This window comes from Gymnogyps californianus, chromosome 2, assembly GCF_018139145.2.
Source record: "Gymnogyps californianus isolate 813 chromosome 2, ASM1813914v2, whole genome shotgun sequence".
Lineage (NCBI taxonomy): Eukaryota > Metazoa > Chordata > Aves > Accipitriformes > Cathartidae > Gymnogyps > Gymnogyps californianus.
In genome coordinates, this window is record NC_059472.1 from 19,806,977 (window position 1) to 19,818,070 (window position 11,094).

Genomic DNA, 11,094 nt, shown 5'->3' on the forward strand with positions numbered 1-11,094 from the left:
GAAGAGAGAAAGGAAGCCTTTCAAAAGATCTGGCTAATGAGCTGGGTATGGTTTAAAGCTTTTATTTTGAAATCTAAAGTTCTTAGATTCATGATGCAGACGACGCAACAAAACCCTGTTGTTCAACTATTGTAATTTGAAGGGTTTTCTAAGTTTCTGGTTTTTTTCAGGCAGTGTTTCACACTTCCCTGGGTTTCCCTAGCACCTTTGCACTGCAGAATGTATCACAGCACCTCTAAGCCAGAAAATGCAAGATCCTTGTTAGGGTTCTCTGAAGTATAGTGACTGATCAGTGAGGTGAATGTGAATATTGGAAAGGAATAGACACTATCTCTGCATACAGTTTTGTATTTAAGGTTGAGGGGAAAAATTAATGACCCACCTTCAGCTTATTCCAACCATGTACCTTTTCCCCTCCTTGCTCTGAAAGTTCTGGAACTCATCTACATGTGGAAAGTTAACTCACAAACCCTCCTGCTTACTGTCTGCAATTACATGTCGGCTGGGAAACAGTCACAGGAACTGATTTGTCCATGAAGATGGCAGGTGTCTTTCTTTAGAAGTGATTTTCAAGGCAGGCTTTTATCTTTACTCTCCTATGTCTAATCCTGTACTATGTACTATACCAAACTGGGGGGGGAGCAGTCCATATGCTGGAGGGCAGGGTTGCAATTCAGGGGAACTGCAGCAGGCTGGAGGAATTGGCTCGTGGGAACATCTTGAAGTTCAGCAAAGCCAAGTGTTAAGTCCTGCATCTGGGATGGAATAACCTCATGTAGCAGTGCAGGCAGGAGTCATGAACTAAATGGAAAGCAACTTTCCAGGAAAGGACTTGGGGATGTGGTGGACAGCAAGGTGAACACAAGTCCACAGGTGCCCTTGTGGAAAGAGGCATGCCTATAGCAAACCACAGTGTCCTGTTGGGGCTTTATTATTAAAGAGTGGAACAAGCAGGTTTGTGGAAATGATTATTCCCCTTGTGAGAACGCTGCTGGAGTACTGTGACCAACTTTGGGCTTCCTAGTACAAGGCAGATATTAATCCTCTGGTGCAAGTCCAGTGGAGGGATACCAAATGGTGAGGAGGCAAGAGCATGTGACATAAAAGGAGAAACTGTGAGAAAGCTGAGTAATGTTCAGCCTTAAGAAGGCTAAGACCTTTTATTGCTGTCTTCAGTCCCTTCAATGGGAGGATTCACAGCAAGACTGGTCTTGAAGGTGTGTGGGGACAGGATGAGTGGCAATGGACACAAATTGGAACATGGTGAAATTCCAACTAGATTTAAGGGGGAGTAAAAAAGATCATCTTCATTTTTTCCATGAAGATGATCAAGCACTGGAACCAGTCACCCAGAGAGGTTATGGAATCTCTGCCCTTGGAGATGCTCAACTTAAGTACCTGACCATCCTGATATAGACCTGCTTTGAGCAGGGAGTTGGACTCAGTGACCTCCAGAGGTCCTTTCCAGTCTAAATTATTTTATGATTTAATATGTTACATTTATTAACATGCATACTGATAACTTATTTTAAAATATACTTTAATACAGCAGAGTAATGGAAGTGGTTTCCAGCAGGTGATTTAATCTAACTTCTCATTGTGCTACAGTCTAATCCTGTAATGCTCAGTTGTGAAAACAGAAGGGGGAAAAAAGGGGGCAAAAATCATACCTTCATAACTTAGAAGGTAATAGGTGTACAGGGCACTTGCAAGGAGAAGTGTTCTACCATTACATAAAGGACTGTAGAAGAATAGTTAGAACTGGGATACCTGTGGGGTGGGGATATAATTAATGATTGTTTCTTTAAACCTTTTTCTTTTTCCTAGGAAGCATTAGTTTTGGCTACTAGCACATTCAGTAGGCACTCTGATTCTGCAGGCGGCTTCTCTTACACTTTCTCCTGTGTATGCTCCTTGGCCAGTTGTTCTTGCTGTCACACAACACTCCTTTTGTCCAAACCCCTTGTGCTGTGCGACTGTTTGTGCCTTTGAAGAACTGATCTAGCTATAATAAATGTTGTTTATTGTGCTTAATTATGTCTTTTTGTCTTATGACTGTCAAAACAGTTGTGCTGGCCTAGCAGATGGAATTTAAGAAGTGGTGGAAATAAGCAGTTAAAGGTAGATTGCTGCTGGACTATATACAGCAACACAAAGAGCTGGTCTATAGCACAAGGATTCACTTTCTGTATGTACAGGATTGGTTCCTATGATGGGGATGAAGAGTCTGAATCAGAGCTGAAGTTACCAAGTTGCCTTTTGAGAGCAGAGTTTCCTAAGGCTGAGCATGCTCTTTATGCCAAGTTTCTTACTGTTCCTCAAGTTTTCTCTCAAGAGATTGACTAAATTGCAAACTGTAGATTCATTCTATATCATTACAGCCCCAAAACACTCACGTTAGAACAATCCAGATTGTGTAATAGCCATGTTCCCTGTTTGATAACGCAATCACAAAAGTGCTGTTGTGTAATAATTAAAGAATTTTTAAATGAGATAAAATTGGAATGTTTTTTTAAACAGCAGGGAAATGGCCCACATCCAGCTTTCCTTTTGACAGGAAGAATTTACTTAAATAGAGTTTTAAAATCATCTCAGGAGCACAGTACTGTGGTGTTATAGCTTTCTGTTCTGTTTTTTTCTGACTTTTCATCTAACAGGTGTGCATGCATAGAAAAGGTACATGCAGATTGTAGCACTGCTTAAATTCTTGCTAACTTCCCTCTGATACTAAGTGAAACATCAGTTACACGAACAGTTTTGAGGCTTGAGAATTTTTTCCATGTGTTAACCTTAAAGGAAGACTTCAGTTCCAAATGATTACAGTACCTTCAGTAAATGTATTGTGCATCAAAATATTTTTTGTCATGCCCACATGACAAATTCCTGCACCAACAATCTGCTGTACATCTCAAGGTCCCCCATTAAAGGGTTCGGTCCAGCTCACAAAAAAACCCCAGCACTTTTACTACATTCACATGCAGTAAATGACTGTGACTTTTTTTTTTGGTCCTTTTTAGGAAGCTCAAAGGGTGAAGTTTATTCAGCTTGCTGTAGATGTAAAACTAATGCTTTTGTCGGTTGATTTTTATTTTTTAGAAGGGGATGGTGGGTGAGGAGTGTCTTGGTTTTGCACTAGCATTTAAATCCTGGTGCAGTGATCACTGAAAACACTGATTTAAGTACACAGTCAGGTGAGTTTCAGAACAGGAGTTCAAAATGAGAATTCAGATCACTTTCCAGAAGAGACATTTGCTAGTCAGTTCACTGAAATAGAAATCATAAAAATGATGTAAAATTCAGAGCAAACTATATTCACCAGTGATATCTCGGGTACCTGCAAGTATGTTGTAAGTAATGTTTCCAGTTTTCTGAAATTCTGATTTCAGATGAAAGGGGTTTTTAAACAAATTATTTATTTGTATTACTTCATCTGTCACCTGACATTGTCTCTGCCTAGGAGTTGCTAAAAAGCTCGTGTTGCTCTTTAAAATAAAAAACAAAACATAAAGATGGTTATGCAGTTGGAGAGGAGTGCATGTTTTCTGAAACTCATCTGCTATTATACAGTTAGGGTAATGTTGCTAGAATCATTCTCTTAAATTGCATAGATCTCATCTAGTTTTGATGGGTGAAAGGGGAACACCTCATTCAAAATGTTGGTATTTTGTAGGCTGTAAAGAGTTTTAGTTCCAGGTGACTCTTCATGAAGTAAATCTACTCTGTGCTTTCCGTGGCCCAGTAAGAATTTAGTCCTCTAATTTTTTTCGATATGTGCCAGCACTGCTATTCGGAGAGGAAAGCTTTTTTGAACCTAAATGTTAAAAGTCTGAGTGCTCTTATGGGATACACGTGACTGCTGTAACAGCGCTCTGCCCTGCCGATGCTCGCCGAATGGCTTTTCCACGGGGCGAAATGTGTGCTCAGCAGAGCTTGTCGCCATAGGTATTGATAACACACTGTCTTCCTCGCACAGTGAATCTAGGAGATCTTCACAAAATAACTGAGTATGAGTGAATTACACAGGGAGGGGAGAGCCAAAGAGGGAAGGCAAAGCATGTGCTCAGCCAAAGGACGGAGGTGGCCAAAGCAAGAGTTTGCAGTAGGTTGGCAGTAGATGAAACTTAGTTCAAGCATGACAATTGCAAACTCTGTCATAACTTTCCATTGACTAAGCTTTAGCAATCTCATTAGTAGCAATATTTTATAAACATGCAAGAATAGTTGTTCTCCTCTAAATTACATGAAGATAAGATCCACTTTAAGCCTCTTGTTTTGGCTTTGCTTTTACAAAAATATTTATAGTAACTGCTAAAAGAAGCCCTTGGAAAGGGAGAGGAAGACCATTTTAAGACTTCCCTCTTTCCTTTTTTTTTTTTTTTTTGGAAGGGAGGAAGGGAAGAAAAGTGGAAGATGGGAAAATCTTGTACTTCCCCTGCTGCAAGGACTCTTTTTGAACAAAGTTGCCTTATTTTCAGTAAATCTGAGCAGTTACAATGTTATATTGTCAAGTTTTCCTTCTTTTGTAGAAACTAAAGATTGTAGTTTTCTCTTTAAGCAAGTGTAACATGTATAGCTATGATTCTCGGGGGTTAAAATGTTTCATTTCTAATCTTATTTAGAGAAGATGTGTTGTCATGTTTGTAATTTTTTTAATAAAATTTTTAATCATTTCAATAAATGTCTTCTCAATTCCTATTGTAGAAATCCCATCAGAAATTAAGCCTGCAAAAGCCTTTCAAGGATTTTTAATTAAAAGAGGAGGGTAGTGGTAAGGGGAACAGTGCTGCTTCTGGTAATGGGCTCCTTTTATAGCATGTACAAGTGGAAGAATAGTGTAAGGAACCCCTAATCTTCCCTGCAATTAGCTGATAGTTAACTATGTAACCTTTAATATCCAAGAGGAAAGCAAAATCAGATGCCTGTGAGCTGTACGTTAAAATAAAGGTTTAAACAAAATCCCACCAGCAGCTTGGAAAGGCAGATGTATTCTTCTCCACTCTAAGCTGTCACTAGGTTTTATGGCCGAAGAGTGTGCAGTGCCAACAAAAAGCACTGACTGCTGGAATTGTTGTAAGTCAGAACCAGGAATAAGCGAATGGAGGAGGTCAGCATTGCTGGAAAGTGGACTTGGATTTCCTTGATCCTTTTGTAGCTGTCAGCAGAGGATTTGGAGTATGTACTGTCTTTGTAAATAAACAAGATGGCAACAAATAGATACCTACCTCCTTATAGCAAAATAATGCAGCAAAGACTTCTGAGGCCAGCGGGTAATAGCATGGTACGGTGGTTAGTACCGAGACTAGACTGCCAGTAAACTCTACAGGAGATGCATGTGAGCTCCCTGCAGCTGGATTCACGAATTCAGTATTGTTAGAAAGGATGACAACTGGCAACAGGAGCAGAGTTGTGAAATGAATTAATTACCATGACTGAGCAGCTAGCTGACGGGCTGTAACATAACTCTCTTCTTAACTTGTATAATGCAGTCCTGATTAAATAAACTGTAATTTAAAGATGTGAAACTGCAAACTGCAAGCCTGCTAATCAATATTTTCATTTTATATGAGAACGAGCAATGCTTTGCAAAGAGCAAAACCCTCATTGATTTATAGCTATCCAAAGATACTCACATTAAGTTGTTCAAGTAGAGGATGGCTATGGTTTCTTAGCAGCCTGGGCTAGGGAGTAAGCTCCATCTCAGCATCTTCACTCCACTCCACGCACGTATTCGTAAGTGCTGTATTTGTTTCTTGCTCAGTGCATCCTCAGTGATACGAGGGCATTTTAAATTCAGGCTATGTATAATCCCTGTTTCCCCGTGTAAAAGAGTAGGCTATGTGGTAGCGGACTCATCCAGGCACAGCACACTTCACCCATCCACGCTGTGCTAACGGTATGGACTAAACTTCTCCGTCCACTCTGTCCCAAAATATCTTCTATGTGAGGGTTTGCATTCATACATGCATTATGGCCACTGGACAAATTTGAACTTTAGTATCAGGTAAAATCATAATACAGTATAAACATATTCCATAGCTTAAGGAGTTTGAAAACATGTATGAATTAGATGATTGTGATGTTGGAACTTGTCTTCCTGGAGCTAACCAACCCTGAATATATGAAGTTGGCCACAAAGAGAAATTTTAATGCAAACAACATAAAAGTTTAAGCTTGTTACAGTAGGATGAGCTGCTTGTTGTAGTGAACATCCACTGTACATGGAAGAATTTGTCATGAAAAAAAAATTGGATGTTTGTGAGAGCTTGCACCCACTGCAATAGAAGTGTGGAAAGGTGCTAGCCGTGCTGCTCAGCTACGGCTGAATTGGCTGAAACAGCCACGGTCTGGAAGCTGCGCTACGTGAGTTTTTAAGAGCTGGGAACGTGCAGATTATGTTCCTCTAACAATGACCCTGGGCGAGGTACGTGTAAGTATTTAGGACAACTATCTTTTTGTATCTATGTTGGGAACACTTAATTGTTGTCCCTTAGTGATCAGAGGTCATGGTATTTAAGGAAAAATTGTGCTGTGTCGAACAGCCATTTATTGAACGCGTAGAGGTATTGACCTTGTGATTGAACGATGAGGCTGGTTGTGGGAGGATTAAGATTTTACACGTGGCTTGGACACGTATTTCTTGTTCAATCTCACAAAAAAGAAACATGTAATCTTTGTGTCTGCACTTAGGAGTTAAAGTACCTTTTTAGAGTATTGGGATGTTAAATAGTTTATTTCAGTATGTTTTCATGTCCTTGTACAGTAGGGGCCACAGAAATGCAATGTGTTATTTGATAATAATTGTTCAGATGATATGTAATTTGGGGTTTTTTTCCCTATTTCTACTGCTTTAAGGAGCATTTTTTCTCCCATGATGCCAGATGGATGTATTTTTGAGGAGGCAAAAAGGTGATGACATTTAGACAGTACGAGTTTATCCTACATAAAACTAGTTCATCCTTCTCTTTTATATGAACCTTGTGTTGTATGATTTCCTTGATGTAAAAACTTTTTCCCTCATGATTTTTGGAAAAGAACATAGACTTTTTGTTTGTAATACAGGAAATTCTGAGTTTTGAGCAGTATGTAAAATAGAGAGCAACCTGTTTATTTCTTTTCTGCAGGTTTATTTTTGACCTAACTAGGGACTATTTGTTTAGTGCCATGCCTTTTTTACTACGTATGTAGGAAAAGGCTTATTTCAACTTCTCTTTCTCTCCGTTCCTCACTTCATACTGCCTTACAAATCTTCCTGAAGGATCTGAAACTCACTCGGGGCAGACAGCTTCCAAAGCTTTGAAAACATTTATTGGAAATTATTAGTATGAAAAATATAGTCCAATATGTTGTATGATTTGAATATAAAGCAAGTGTTACCAAGAATGGGAAATGTCAGAGAATTTCTGTGGGGCTCCAGGAGGTTCAAATTAAGTTAGAAGAAGCAAGGACACTCATATATTTTGGCTTTCAACATGGTTAGATATTAGTTTCTTGTACAAATTCAATCAGTATTTTCAAAGAATATACAGTTTCAGCTAAAATTACTTGCACAGCTTAAAGGTACTAATAATTTGCAGCGCCCTGCCCTGCCAAGCAAACAGAATTTGTGAGAGGTCAAACACTTGTGATTATCGAATTGCTACTGGTATGTCCAACTATAGATTGAGGAACCTAATTTAGACAGCAATGTCATTTCAAATCTGGGCTACATTTTGTGAAGTGCCATAGGAGCCTTTTGGATCAACAGTGCTGTATTTTAATAGTACAGTGAAGGAATACCCCTAATGTGAAATGAGCTTTCCATTTTGACTTCACTCAATCCTCATCCCTCCCCAAAACTATCCGACTGCATCTTGTTATATAATTTATCTGTCAATTCTGTCAAAAAGGAGAGCTTGTGTTACTTGGAGGGCCTTCATGCCAATTCCAAAATGAAAAGCAATGCACACTGCCAGTACAGCAATTGCCTGCAGGCTTATTGAATTTCTTTCTTCACTCCTACTCACCACCAAAACCAGCTCAGAAAATAAAATCCCCCAAAAGTCTTGTTAGAAGTCAGCAGAACTGAAAGCTGATAAAATACTAAAAATTCTTCCCGGGGAAAAAAAAAAGGAAAATTATATATTAAACATTATTAATGGGCTATCATATATGTGCTTTACTCATGTATAGAGCCAAACTCAGTGGGACTGTTGAACATGTAGGCAGAGGGAGCCACAAAGAGGTATACATTGTGTTAGTTTAAGCCCACATATTCCAGTACCCCACCACGTTCTCTTTATCTTCACTTGCTCTACAGGTTCTGAGTTGATCCCATGGAGAAAGCCAATACAGCCCTCCCCTCTCTTTCACCCCCTCTATGTGTTAACTGTACACTTGTGCGAAAAGTAAATAGGATATAAAAGGATATCTGTCAGCTGGCAGGTTCCATCTATTTAACTAAGGGTACCCACCAATTTGTGCAGGATGCATCAACTCAAAATCACCAGTTCCAGAGCAGCGGGGAATCTGAGATGCAGTATTTGTCCCCCACGGGTTTTTCCAGCTGTATCATTCTCGAACTGAGGAATTATTATGGACTCGTATGAGGCAGTATAGATAAAGGACGTGAAGGGAAGGCATGGGGGAAGCCTCCACTCCAGAAGAGTGTTTGAGAGGGATGTCCGAAGAAACAGGACATAGCAAGTGGAGGAGAAGCCTGGGGAAAGTACAAAGACAGTGTGAAACAACATGAAGCATGTTAGGGAAAAGAGAGAGGAAAGAAGCTGTCAGATAGGAAGAATCAAAAAGTACTAGGCAAAGTTAGGAGGAAATGAGAGCAGAGATATGAACAAAATAAAAATTCTTGATAGCCATGAATATGAAGGAGAAGTGTTAAATTTGCATCAATGTACAGGGCTCATCAGCCAATGACATTGGTTGAAATGTAATTTCTAAATACCTGTCGGCTGTAGGTAGTGGTAATAACAGGGATGTAAAAGCTGGACAAAGCATGATGGAAAAAGAAAGAGGATAAAATAGGCTCTGGTGTTTGTCTCTTAATTTTATCTGTTTTCTGTGTGTTGGCTCATTAGGAATCCCACCTGCCTGCCAAGAGAGAAACCATTTTGGTTTTGCATAGCTGCAGCCATATGGGGGAAAAGAGGTACAGTGTCCTCCCTGAAAGATTTTGTTTTCTCTCTAATGTAAGATAAGATATTTTGGGCACACCGTGCTGTTTGCATGGAAATATTACAGTTGAGGAGTTAAATGGCAGAAACAGAAATGGAATAATAAGCTTGAGGAAAGTAGTCTGGTTGGCAGCTTGTTGGAGGTTTTGGTTAGTAGTTATAACAATCCAAAGGCTTCTAGTACCACAAGCGTCTTTCTTTTCTTTTTGGTTTATTTGTGATGAGAGAAGAATGACAGAAAAGATCCAATTTTAAATTTCCAACATACTTATATTTTTTCTCTTGTGTTTGGAATGGTGATTTATTAAGTGACACCGAAGCAGGCTTGCCACTGGGGGAACGGCACACTACAGCTCTTGCTATCCATCGGACAAAGGCTCCAAGTTATAATTTGTATAGGAGCTCTTATACAAAATGCCACAAATAAATAACACGATGTGGGGATGGCCGAGAGCAAGAAGTTGCCGCAGTCCAAACCTCCCAGAGCTAGAGAAGAAGTCTGGCTGAACGATCCTTCATTTAAACAAGGGAGAGAATACTTCTCATACTGGGGCAGCCTGCCAGGAACCGTAAGAATCAGTTCATTATTGCTAGATTGATCTAAAATGAGGATAAAAAATTACAGAGCATAGTTGTTCCAAGCACTATAGGTGGCTTGTATGTCTTGATGCTGTCAAATGGCCTGGAATATAGAACTAGAAATGTAGCTGTTGCGTTAGTCAGGAGCTTCCAACCCCAGACCTGCTTTCAGGATCCTTCCACAAGCCTCCTCCCAGATGCTTCTGTCAAACTGGCGAATGGAGAAGGTACAAAGTTCACTGAAGAATTAGGGCCTTAAGCCTATTCTTTACATCCACCTGATCTGCCCGTAAAAATTTTAGTAAATAGCTGTGTGTGAACAGGGCTTGGGCAATCTAAAGTATTCACGGAGCTAAGGAAGTACTCCACAAAACAGAGGTGTGACCATCGCATATGAGGGTGTACCCATGCCAGCCTGAACTTACCTGATAAAGATACTAGCAGCAATGAGGATGCTACGTTGCAGGACTCACCGCAGACAAAGAACCTCAGAAAGGTCTCGGTGTCCTCAGCAGGTGTACACAGCCCGCGGTGAAGCCCAGACCACTGGTGCTTCTCTACTACCTGCCTGCTGGCTTACGCTTGCTTGCAGTTTCACTTGCAGCGCAGATTTAATCTGTGTGTTAAAAATCCCCCAAACTATAGCAGTATTAGGATTGCCCTGTAAATATCAAAAAGTTAGGATGTGCCGTGGCTGCTACAGCAATATTGTCCTAGCTACACTGTGCATTCCCCGAATTGTCTGGCTTTCAAGTGAACAGCATAGCTAACTATACTTTTACGTCTGGCATCAAGTATATGGGAGGTTTCCTGCAATGTTTACTCAGATCCTCTAAGACTTAGAGTGTGGTGTTTTCTTCATTTTTAATTTTTGTTTTCAACCACAACTGTATTGATAAAGAAAGAAACCAGAAGGAAGAGATGTGTAAGTTAACACACTAGGTTGTGTTACTTTAACAGGCAGAAAAGTGTAACAGCAGTCAGTATTCAACCACCTTTCTTCAGCCAGGCAGTGGAATCACAGTAACTGGGGCATGGCTTTGATAACTGTTACACCATTTGTCACCAGTAGTGTTCCTGTGTGACCTCACAGGATGAATTAGTGAATTTCACTTTCAGGTGCCTACATCCAAAATTTAAACCTGCGATGCCTTCCACAGCTGCAATCTAACCCTTGAACCTTCTGAATTCCCCACATGGCTAAGTTCCCGATTTCGTGGGCTGAGCTTTGCAGGCTGACCTTTGCAAGAGCTGACGGTGTGTTCCTTCACCTGGAGTCCATCCTGCATGGTGGGCACTCTCTGAATGTACACGTGAGACCTGGCCTGGCAGGAAAACAAACAAAAAA